This window comes from Lepisosteus oculatus, chromosome 14, assembly GCF_040954835.1.
Source record: "Lepisosteus oculatus isolate fLepOcu1 chromosome 14, fLepOcu1.hap2, whole genome shotgun sequence".
In the NCBI taxonomy this organism is placed as follows: domain Eukaryota; kingdom Metazoa; phylum Chordata; class Actinopteri; order Semionotiformes; family Lepisosteidae; genus Lepisosteus; species Lepisosteus oculatus.
The window spans coordinates 53,300,167-53,306,949 of NC_090709.1; the positions used below are offsets into that span (position 1 = coordinate 53,300,167).

General features: G+C 42.1%; 1 non-coding gene across 1 annotated transcript; it reads right to left on the reverse strand.

Moving 5' to 3' along the window:
* Nucleotides 1–274: 274 nt before the first annotated feature.
* trnat-agu (transfer RNA threonine (anticodon AGU)) lies at nucleotides 275–348 on the reverse strand. The gene has a single exon. It is a non-coding gene; the product is annotated as a tRNA-Thr (tRNA).
* Nucleotides 349–6,783: the final 6,435 nt, after the last annotated feature.

The window sequence follows — 6,783 nt, forward strand, 5'->3', positions numbered from 1 at the left end:
CTCGCGAACTGATTACACTGCAGAGCCACAGGCGCCTCGCTTTTCGCCATTCTCTGGGTTAGGGTGAAAAAAAAACTTTGTTGGTATTAGCTGGCCTGCTGGGAGTACCTCTTCCTCACTGATAAGAAAGATTTGTGTTTCATCTTTCGCAAGCTGTATAGATTTCTTTCAAAACAAGTTGTTCCAGAAAGGAAACGAACACTTGCATGCACCTGAATTAAAAGGCATGGGATTTGCCCATAAGGATAAATTCTGTACAGTAAGACAGGAATAAAGGCACCGCTGGGAATCGGACCCAGGATCTCCTGTTTACTAGACAGGCGCTTTAGCCAACTAAGCCACGGCACCGGCAAAGTGCTGTCCTTTGACAGCCACTTGGACACGTCTCAACTGCTCTGAGACATCTGCGTTCGGTGTGCACCGAGCCTGCTCGCCTTGCAAGTTGCCTCATTTACATGCTGTAGCGGCGAGGCTTAATAATAATGCAGAATTAAGTGTTTCTGAGCTTCCCAAATGAGGCCCCATTTCTCTGTTCATCTCTGTGGTGCAGCCACAGAGAAACCATTCATGCAAGATGTTTTCTTTTGATAAGGACAGCTCCCACAGGGGGATGCACTTAGCTAAGCCTGGCTATCATGATCAATGGTCATCCATTGGCCCCTATCTGTTTAGGGAGTGCCAGTTGGACATCTGGACTGCATTACTAAGTGTCAGGAGTAAGTGACTCATATCTCACCTTGATCAACCAATCAGGGACCGGTAGGGCCGAGTAACCCACGTGGGACTCTGATGCCCATGGAACTTTCAGCCAATCAATGAGCTGAAGTTCCTCCAGGTAAAAACAGGCAACACAGAGAGCCTAAGAGATTCAGATTCAGATTCAGATTCAACGAGATTCAAATTCAGATGCAACAATTCTAAAGGGAATTCAAAGGAGAATTCCAGGGCAGGACGGCCCAGGAGCAGGAGGCTCCCAAGGGCAGGACATTCTCGCAGCGCGCCTCCTGACCATCCTGAGACTCAGCCCGGACAACCACGGAACGGCCAGTGTGTCCGAGCGCCAGAACTTTCCTTTGTTCTAAGAGTCTAGAGTGGAGGTTGCCAGAGAGTAACCAGCAGCAGGCCTCGTGAACAGGTCGGAACTGTGGACAGCTGAATTACTATTCAGAACTAGCTCTTCATCAGGAACGAACCGGTCCTCTTCCTAACTTGCTGGGACCCACAGTCATCTTTTCTCCTGTGCACAAACTTTGCTAGTTAAAGCCAACACTAACTAGCCGGTCAGTGAGCATCAGCAGCGCACCGTCGCAAGCCGCACAGCACAGCCTGGCACGGAGCCAGAGAGCGCGGATTGGACAGCAACAGCCTGCAACTGTTTCTTTGTGCCCGCAGGAGATCTGAATCCCCAGAGATTGGATGAGTATTCAACTTCAATGCATTACAGCTCGAGAATTCAATTGTTATCCAAACCAGTTGATATCAATTTAATTCCTAAGAGTTATGTACTTGTTTGAGTATCTAATGTAGAAGTTGTAACCAAGTTCACTTTACGAAACGGTCTTAATGAATGATATACTGAACGTATGTCCTCTTGATATGTGTAACACTTTGTAACTGACTGAATATATACCTTTTGTATTCTGATAACCCTCTCGATAAGATCTGTTAGGTTTACATGCATATACTATGTATTAATAAATGTATCCTCGTGTGTTAGTACCTGTGTGTGCGCGTTGTTTGAGTTATGTCGCATGGTTGGATTCTAAAGCCACCAAAAGAATCAACTTTGTGATTTACTGCTACAATTAATAATTGTCTCAGTAAATGCCCAAACCCTACAGAACTGGTGCCTTCAGAGAGCAACTATGATTACATATTTGGCGTCCCTGGGCCGGCTTAATCTACAATGCGATAGTTCCACCACTAAGAGAAAGGATGAGAAATGGCTTTTATCTGTCACTTTTCATGTCAGAGGATCTCAATCTGCTTTCCCTGTACAAGAGGATGTCCAACTCATGTAGCTAAAGACGTAGACGACAGTGCTCCACTGAAATCTTGATCTCACAACCCTCGGCATGACTCCGCTGTGTTCTGCTTTAGACAAAGGGGGGAAAAGACTTCTTTCATCACACGTTTTGCACTGTTTACGGTGTTTGCAGTGCTCTTTCTTAAATGAAAACCAGGAATCGGCACCATATGAGGTGAGACTAGATAATATTGGAACAAGTAGCCTCGCCATTCCATGCGTGACGTGAGCAAAGTGTAATTCCTGTCTTTATAGTGTGCTTGTTAGAGACATAGCTGGCACCCAGAGCGCTTTAAATCCAGGAGTCAGCAGCCCAAGACAAGAGAGTTTCCATCGTCTATGTTTTTTGCGTGAAGGGGGAAACCATGCGTGTGCTGCAAACGATCTTAGTATCGAAGTGCCGTCCCACATAACCGATCCGAACAATCTGCTTTACAGAGGAGCACTGCCGGAGCTTATCGTTGGCAAACTGAAGACCAGGCTGACCTCTTCTGTGACTCTTGAACACTGAGTCTCAAGGTTGTGAATTCAAGCTCCACGCTGGCGGGAAATTCCATAGGTAATGATCACATTTTCTTGCATGCTAATCAAAAGAAATATTAAGAAACTTTTCCCGATACCAGTTTTTTACAAAAGTAAAGGCACACGGCACATGTGTGCCACATCACGTCCGAGTTTAGTGACAACTACCTCAGAGATTGTAAGCTGGGTAGTTTCAGATCAGATCACTTTTTTTATCAAAGGTTCAAGCAAACCCGAATACTTTTGCAAGAGACATTTCAGAATCCCAGTCAAATCCAGTAAGATTGCTGGTACCTTTGAATTCGACTGAACTATAGCACAGATCTGCAGTCCACCATTAGAATACTGTGGGTGTGTTGTATAAGCCATACTGCCCAAAATAGTTCTAAAACATGAGAAGCATCCTCGTTTAGGAATGTGGTATAAAGTGAAATGGTCTGGGAAGAGTCCTACGTTTGAACAGTTCAAAATAGACGTAAAGGGGTATTTACGGACTCTTTCGAAATGTAAGAACGAGCTGTGCGGACCTTATCTTTATTTACCTTGTGTAATCGTTTTTCATAAAGTGTAATTGTATTATAGCATGTGCCCCTGACGATTTTCTTGATACGTTATATGTGCTCTTGTTTGTATTGTATGTAGTTTTGTTGTTCAAATAAAACGTAAAGGACACAACTTTCTGGATGCGGCTGCTGTAAAAATAAAATGACATCAAGGGTGCTGTACGCAGAGGTCTGAAACCTGCTCAACAGAAGATCTTTATCAAGAGGTGTTAAAGAAGTAGAGATCTCGCCATGAGAGGGGAAGCATCTCAGAAAAAGCAGGTGCAGTCGGTTCCACGGTCATAACGCCACTAATTCGGGTGACAAGAGCAAAACCCACCCGGCTTCCTCCGGGCAAGTAATGAGACAAAAAAAGAGGGCCCAGTGGGTAGCGTGGCCGAGCGGTCTAAGGTGCTGGATTAAGGCTCCAGTCTCTTTGGGGGTGTGGGCTTGAATCCCACTGCTGCTAGGAGTTTTTGTGTTACAACCACCAAATGGAGCAATGTGTTAAAAGCTACTTTATCAGCTTAACATCAAAGCAGGGAGAAAAAAGTGTTTCTTCTTCTCAACACAATTTATCGTTTCCACCTTCAGCAGGGAAGTTTGTCTACCAAGATCACTTTTGAGTCAGTGCAAATCACAGTGCGCCCTCAATTTTAATGTCGGTTGTGCTCCTTTTATCTGTGAAACGTTAATGTTCTGCATTTTCAAGTCGAGTCATCCTCAGGGGTAGAGCTGATTATGTCTTTCCGCATAGCGCTCCATCAGAAATAACTTGTCTAAGTCCAAAAGAGATTGTGGGTTTCACTTCAAGCAATCACAAAGAATACCTCACATGTCAGATCTAAATTGGGAATTTGTTGGTTACGAAGCTGAACGTTTGTCCATGTTCTGCTAGAGTATCCACTGGCTTGCCTTTATAAGCAGTCTTGGAAAGATAAGCTGTGCTTCATCTCAGGAAAAATCATCAGTACTGTCATTTTATTCTGTGTGTATGGCAGTTATTTAAAGTATATAAAAATCACGAGTTCATAGACTTATCCAAATATCAACGGGACCTTGTAAACCTGTCAGAAGAATTCCTTCAATCCAATAGTTTCACTCCAGGGACAAGGCAGGGAAACATAGAGAATTCTTATTTAAAGACAACATCTGTATTGGATTGCATGTAAGCAGGCACCACTCAGAATTCCTAATATGATTTTGAATTCAGTTTTGCAGTGCTTTAGTGCTTTACTACTTTCAGAGAGTCCTTTATTGACCTTGCTGAAGCAGAGAAGCGACATAATCACAATTGTGACCAGTTTTTCTGCTGTTTCTGGTTAATACTGATTATTATTTTGTATTTTGATTAGTATTTTTCGTAGCGTTCTTCCTCAGCTTTTTAGTTATTTGGTGAGCAAGAACCACTGAGAACGAGTCTGAATCAATCAAGAACAGATATGGTACTGCTGTCCTGTGTATTACTGCTTCATCCTAATTGAGCTTTTCAGTGTTGAAGAAGACGTTTCGAATTTCGATTGCTGGTTTCAGAGGATGTGCTACAAGATCACAGATTCATTTGAAAAGATTTGGAGATGCATTGGCTGGGATTCAAACCTGGCTCAATTGGATGAAGGCACCTATACTCAGCAACGAGAGGAAAGGAGAAGGGGCCAGAGGTAGTGTGGCTGAATGGTCTAATATGCTGGATTTTAGGCTCCACTCTCTCAGGGGCGTGGGTTTAAATCCCACTACTGCCCAATGTTTTAAGACCTTACTTCCTGAGCTTTGTAATATGGTCAGTAAAAGCACTTTATGTAAGTATCTCTTATGTCAGCGCTACAAGTCACTTACTGCTCCACAGGTCCGGGGTTCAATCCCTGGCATCTCCAGGTGTTTTATATTACTGTACTCACATCGCAATCTTCTGTTGAGTGAGAACTCTTTGCTCGTGTTCATAGAGAGCCAGGTTTAGCTTTTAAATCTCACCCGGGATTTCCTGAGAGATCATTCAGCGAGCAAGTCCTCCCTCTGGATTCCGCTCTGAGCTGAAAGCTGCGCGAATTCCTCACTGCGTGTCCTGTACTGTTACAGGTGGTCCAGCGTAAATGTGCAGCACAGTGACAAGAATGCCTTGAGTTTTTTTCCGTATGTGAAGGAAAATGCAAAAGAGCATGAAAAGTATTGATGGTATAAAATATCCATGGTACAACTCGAGAAAGAACTGACGGACAAAACAATGACATTTGATGATTACAAGAGAAACACAACCGTCCGAACATGGGCTTGGATCCTGACAGCTTGCGTTAAAAGACAAAGCAAAGGATATAACCTGTAAATGTCTTCATGTCTTACAGTTTATGAAATAACACAATTTCTTACTTTCTTAATAATTTCTTACTATTGATAGATGCTTTTTTAAATTTTAACAGAATCACAATTACAAACATCTGGGGTTAAACTGTTATTCACATACTCTAACGAAGAGAAACGTTAGTGTCTTCCGGTGTGTGAGCCCATCTCTCAAAAAATAAAAAAATAAGTTCTATAAATTGAATTGTTCTATTTTTCAGGCTTGCATAGTCTTATTCATATTTCAGTTAAGCCTTTTTTTCTGTAGTAATTTCATTTGATATTAAAATTAGTCCTGATTTACAATTTTTGGACATGGTTCATCTAAAGAATTTTGTAATAAGTTTCAGTTTCAGTTTAATCATGCCCAGAAGCTACCAAAACTTGTAATGTTCACATAATGTGTAATGCAAAAGCAGCAGTTGGGGTGGGAAACAAAGGGCATTTCTTGGTATGAATCCTTAAACTTCATAGATGGCGTTCTAGGACTTCTCGCTTCAGATAAACCTGTCAATACATCATAGATTTCTACTCAATCAATATCAGCAGTGTTATCACTACCGAACACTAAATATAGATCCTGGCAATAATTCATGAGTTGTTTGTTAGAAAATTGTTTATGTTTTTTTTTAAACATATTTTCAATACCAGACAAAAAGTCGAAAGTTTCAATTTCATGCAACTGATGAAATCTCTCTTCGATGGAAGTTATAAGTACAGTACATCCAAAATACTGCGGAATCAATCAAATGTACATATTTCTTGTGGATCCAGAAGATCATTTTGAGACTCAAAACATGCCTGTCTTTTCTTTTTTCGAGGACGAAGGAGTAGCAGCAGGAGTAGCAGTAATGGCAAGAACGTTTTTAGAATTCAGCACTTCTCATTTCTAATGCAGAGCCATCGACTCGGAAAGCACCGCCCGCGATAAAAGAAATTGCAGAATTGGTCTGTTCATGCTGCCTACACGCTTTGAATTGCTGGCATTTTCTGCAAGCATTCCTTTTTGAGGGTTCATGAAATTCCTCACATTTGAGCCAACACTAAAATATTTCATTCGGGGTCGCCTAATTCATAGTGCCAACCGAATCTACAGGGGAATGCTGTGGCACATGAAGCCGTTTGTTATTCTGTTGTGAGGTGTGAGGGGCGGAATGCAAATCGAGTTGGAGAAAAGAAAATGAAACAGGAGTGACTTCTTGAGCTACGAATTCCAAAAAGTATGAAAACCTGTCATTTTAACAGTGCAGAATACTCACAAATTGCACTGAGTTGCTTGCTTTCTTCTGCTGCTTTTATATTTCAGTCATTCACTGTCAGCTAGCACTGGAACAATTCAAGAGAGGTAAAAACGGAAGC